This window comes from Macrobrachium nipponense, chromosome 21 (genome assembly GCF_015104395.2).
Source record: "Macrobrachium nipponense isolate FS-2020 chromosome 21, ASM1510439v2, whole genome shotgun sequence".
Lineage (NCBI taxonomy): Eukaryota > Metazoa > Arthropoda > Malacostraca > Decapoda > Palaemonidae > Macrobrachium > Macrobrachium nipponense.
Genome location: NC_087212.1, coordinates 79,015,469 through 79,021,437, shown reverse-complemented (window position 1 = coordinate 79,021,437; position 5,969 = coordinate 79,015,469).

Below are 5,969 nucleotides of genomic sequence, written 5' to 3'. Positions count from 1 at the left end.
ATAAACACCAAATGTATAACTTATGTACATCCTACATTCAAATTCACCTTAAATTATTATATATTACATGTAGTAATCTTAGAGATTGTATTAACCCTTAAACGCCGAGCCGGTGTTTTTCCGAAAGTGTCTCCCATATGCCGGCGGCGTTCTTGAGTGAGTGCCGAAGTGGAAATAAAAAAAAAAAAAAAAAAAATCACAGCGCGCTTAATTTTCAAGATTAAGAGTTCATTTTTGGCTCCTTTTTTGTCATTGCCTGAATTTTAGTATGCAACCATCAGAAATGATAAAAAAAAATATCATTATATCATATAAAATATTGGAATATTATGACAGCGTGAAAAAAAAATTTCATATATAATTGTATACAAATCGCGCTGTGAGCAAAACGGTTAAAGCTAATGAGTTAATTACTTTTTTTTAACACTAAATTGCGATGATTTTTGGTATATAACAAATTGTAAAACGATCAAAGCAACACAGAGAAAATATTATCACAATATGATGCATGAATTCGTAACGTGCGGACGTAAAAAAAAAACTTTTTTTTCAAAAAATTCACCATAAATCGAAATATTGTGCTAGAGACTTCTCGTTGTTGCAAAATGAAGGTATTGAATTGATTGAATATTGCTAGACTGTAAGTGTTGTAGCTTACAATTACAGTTTTCGACCATTTCGGTCGAGTCAAAGTTGACGGAAGGTTGAATTTTTTCTCTTTATCGTTATTTATATGAAAATATGTCAAAACAGATAAAAGCTACAACCATGGGTTGTTTTTAGTTGTAGTATTCTACATGAAATTGCGCACATTTTCATATTTAAAACTTTATGTAATGGCTAATTTAAAATGTTGCAAACATTACGACAATCGGACGAAAAAATTTATGATTTTTTCGGAAGAGTTACCGCTCGGACGTAAGGAAAAAGTTTTTTTTCATAAATTCACCATAAATCGAAATATTGTGCTAGAGACTTCCAATTTGTTGCAAAATAAAGGTACATGATTGAATATTACTGTAATGTAATAGTTTTAGCTTACAATTGCGTTTTTTTACCATTTCGGTCGAGTCAAAGTTGACCAAAGGTTGTAATTTTGGCACTTATTGTTATTTATATGAAAATATTTCAAAACTGATAAAAGCTACAACCATGGGTTATTTATTGTTGTATTCTACATGAAATTGTACACATTTTCATATATAAAACTTTATGTAACGGCTAATTTAAAATGGTGCAAACATTACGACAATCGGACGAAAAAATTTCTGATTTTTTCGGAAGGGTTACCGTGCGTACGTAAGGAAAATGTTTTTTTTTTTTTATAAATTCACCATAAATCGAAATATTGTGCTAGATACTAACAATTTGTTGCAAAATAAAGGTAAATGATTGACTATTATTAGAATGTAAGAATTTTAGCTTACAATTGCGTTTTACGACCATTTCGGTTGAGTCAAAGTTGACCGAAGTTTGATATTTTGGCACTTATCTTTATTTATATGAAAATATTTCAGAACTGATAAAAGCTTCAACCATATATTGTTTATTGTTGTATTCTACATGAAGTTGCACACATTTTCATATAAAAAGATTTATGTAACGGGTAATATAAAACTGTGCAAACATTACGACAATCGGACGAAAAAATGTCTGATTTGTTCAGAAAAGTTACCGCGTGGATGTAGGAAAAAGTTTTTTCTAAAATTCACCATAAATTGAAATATTTTGCTAGAGACTTCCAATTTGTTGCAAAATGAAGGTAAATGATTGAGTATTACTAGAATGTAAGAGTTTAGCTTACAATTGTGGTTTTCGACCATTTCGGTCGAGTCAAAATTGACCGAAGGTTGAAATTTTGGTACTTATCGTTTGCGCACATTTCCATATATAAAACTATGTAACGGCTAATATAAAACTGTGCAAACATTACGACAATCGGGTTACCGAGCGGACGTAAGGAAAATTTTTTTTTTTTTTTAATAACTGCACCATAAATTGAAATATTGTACTAGAGACTTCCAATTTGTTGTAAAATTAAGGTAAATGATTGAATATTACTAGAATATAAGAGTTTTAGCTTACAATTGCGTTTTGCGACCATTTCAGTAGAGTCAAAGTTGACCGAAGGTTGAAATTTGGCCACTTATTGTTATTTATATGGAAATATTTCAAAACTGATAAAAGCTACAACCATTATTTATATGAAAATATTTCAAAACTGATAAATCTACAACCATGAGTTGTTTTTTGTTGTATTCTACATGAAATTGCGCACATTTTCATATATAAAACTGTAACGGCTAATATAAAATGGTGCAAAAATTATGTCAAAGTGACGAAATAATTTCTGAGATGTGTTGCTGTTGCTTTTTAGTGTGAGAAGAAAGAAATTCGCGCTTGCGTGCCGGGGTAACGATTGTAAACAAAACAACTGCTTGATCCGTGAGCTCCCAGCATCCCCTAAGGCTCGTGATTCAAAATTTTTGTGCTAGTATGCCTATAACTATTTTTCCGCAAATTTAAAAAAAAACTATTTTTCGTCGACGTACCATACGTTGGTTCGGCACCCGACAGACAAATTTTGTCGACGTTTAATACGTCCAATCGGCGTTAAAGGGTTAATATAATTTCAAAGTACTTAAACATTAGTACCCTTAGAGCTCCTGGTGACTTTCCAAGATTGTTTAACACGGAAAGATCAGGTCTACTCAGACAGCCCCACTTCAGAAGATTTCCACTCAAGGTCTGTCCACTCTGGCCCTGACCGCATACAGACTGTCTGAATACTCTTATGAATGAAAGGCTTTTCAAGCCAAGCTGCAAGGGCTATTGCTCATTGCAGAAGGAAGTCTTCAAGTAAATTATACCAGGCAAAGTGGGCAATCTTTCAATCCTGGTCGTGATTTCCTTTTATACTTGAGAACGTCCAGGAACCTGTCTACTTCAACTATCAGGGAATATAAAGCAATGTTGGGCTGAATCTATAAACATAAAGGTGAGATATGTCGAACAATAAGAACATGACAGATCTTATCAGATCCTTTGATATGGAGAAAACCTAAAGATACTAAGACTTTGTCCTGGAACCTGGATGTAATTCTCAAATGGCTGTCCGAACCACAATTTGAGCCGTTGAATGTGGCTTCCTGGAGAGACTTAACTGAGAAAACCTTGTTCATGGTAGTTGATGAGTGAACTTCACTCGATGGATAAGAGTCGGTTTTGCACATTAACCTTCGGATTTTTGGTGAAGAACGAGACCCCGTCCAAGCCGTGGCCTCATTCTTTCACCATTAAAAGTCTTATGGACCTGGTAGGTCCAGAAGACAAAGAAAGGTCTCTTTATCTAGTCAAAGCACTGAAATTTTATCTGTAATGGACGGAGAAGATTCAGGGGTCCTCCAATCGTGGTGCTCCGTGAGGAACCCATTGCACCAATGTCTAAGAATGCTCTGGCACTTTTCTTGAGAAACCTGAATGTGGAGGCTCATTTTCAGTTTAAAGAGTCAGATTTTAAGAGCAGTGGCAACGTCACTTTCTTTTAAGCATAACCTCTCTTTGGATTCCATTATCCAAGCGATGTACAGTAGTGCCTCAGGATACGAAATTAATCCGTTCCGAAGCGGCCTTTGTAACCTAATTTTTTGGTATCTTGAACCATGTTTTACATGTAAATTGCCTAATTCATTCCAAGCCCTACAAAAATACCACAGTTGAACTTTAATAAAAGCTGTTAACCAATAAACAATGAAATACAACAATTTGGACCATTCAGTACCTAACATAACTGTGACTGACCTGTAAGTAAAGTGTATTAGTGTACAGGGTACAAGAAATACTGTACGTACATGTATGTACATATGTAGTAAAATGTGGAACCTTACCTTTCGAGTGAGGTGATGTTTGAAAGTGGCGACAGAGGAGGAAAACATGAACACTTAACTTTACGAGAAAACATTAACATTAAACTTATGAAACACTTCAAAAGGCAGAAAACATTAACACTTAACTTTATGAAAAATTTAAAAGTTAAATTTCTTTTTTTTGCCTTTTTCTGATTTTTTTTTTTTTCCACCACTTCCAATTTTCTGTTTTTTCGTATCACTTGGACCTTCCTGTTTGCTTACTACTAAAGGCCCCTTAAAAAATAACTATCCAGGAATTAATGAGGTGGTTGATTGTCGGTCCGGAAACAGTGGCTGGGAAATGAACGACACAATGTGTGGGAAATGAAACCGACAGATCAGAATTTGAGCAAGACGAGTTTTATCTCAATGCAAGCCTTATTCCAAAGGGTTTCCAATTTCCCCCATTTCCCCCAACAATCAGACCACAGTATTTGTCTGCAAAGAGATTACATTCTAGCATCAGTACTAAGGCAAGTAACACGTAAACATTACACACTACTTGTTCTTAGCATAAAATATTACAACTCGCTCAAGGTGGCATGAAATGGCTGGTGTAGTTTACACAGAAAGGACTGTTCAATTGCTTGAGTTAACTAGGGGGATGTTAACTAGCATCACAAGGGAATTAAGCACAGCATTGAGCCAAAATTGGGGAGTGAGAAGCTGAACAAAGAAAGGGGGAAAGTCACCTTGGAAGAATGGAATGAAATACAGACAGAGGAAAATCGATTCATAGACTGCACTAAATTTACATCTCAGTACCTGGAAATCCTGGGTCTGGTAGTCTTTTCATCTGCTGATATTCCTGTGCACTATGGAGGTATAAGAACTTGGTGGGATCCCCCAGAGGAGGCAGGGGAGCAAAAATGGGATGAAGTGGAGTCTGCAGGGCTGAGAAGTTCTGAGAGTGTCTGAGCTCCTGGAAACTTCTGAGCTTTCTGAGGCGGAGCTGCTGTGCCCCCGTTCTCTTAAAATTACGCCTGAAGAGTAAATCTAAGGCAGCCAATTGGAGCAAAGAGGGGGTTTTAGCAAGAACGGAGGCTTCCAGTTCACAGGGGCGGAACTTGCATATAGACAAGAATGAATTAATCTGGTTATAAAGAGGTCCTACATTTCCTTGGTTCTTGCTGAATATCCTGAACTTATATATATATATATATATATATATATATATATATATATATATATATATATATATATATATATATATTATATATATATATATATATATATATCTATATATATCTATCTATATATATATACATATATCATCTATATATATATACATATCTATATATATATATACATATATCTATATATATATATATATATATATATATATATATATATATATATATATATATACGATATATATATATATATATATATATATATATATATATATATATATACTATATATATATATGTGTGTGTGTATGGTGTGTGTGTGTGTGTGTGTGTGTGTGTGTACAGTAGTACCTCGAGATACGAAAGTCAATACGAAAAATTTAACGGCTCTACATACGAAAAAGTTTTCAAGATACGAAAGGTTTCTGTAAAGTCCGAGATTTGCCCAAACCACCGATAACTATTTTGAAACTCGCACGCCGCTAACTTAGTAGACTTGCCACCATCCTCCTGCTCTCCCATTGGTTCCTGATGCTAGTCACAGCCATGAGATCCTTCTCTCCTATTGGCCGCATCCCTCCCATCATGCATCTATGTACGTGGTGGCGTGCCTCGGCCACATCGGTACCAGCATTGTTATCGTACGCACGCGGTAACTTGTTTCGGGATCGTCAACTGTTTCTGATCTACTAGTCAGAGTTGACATTGTGATGGTGTTTGTGTCATGTGTATTTAAAAAAAAAATTTCTCATTTCTTTTCACAGAAAATGGAAAAAGAAGAGCACCTCTTTGAGTGATGACATATATGATATGATTGACCAAGATCTCTCTCGTGGGATAAGTGACCAAGATCTCTCACATGGGATAAGTGATCAAGGTCTCTCTCATGGGATAACTGGAAAATTTGCATGGTTGGTAGAATCTCCACTC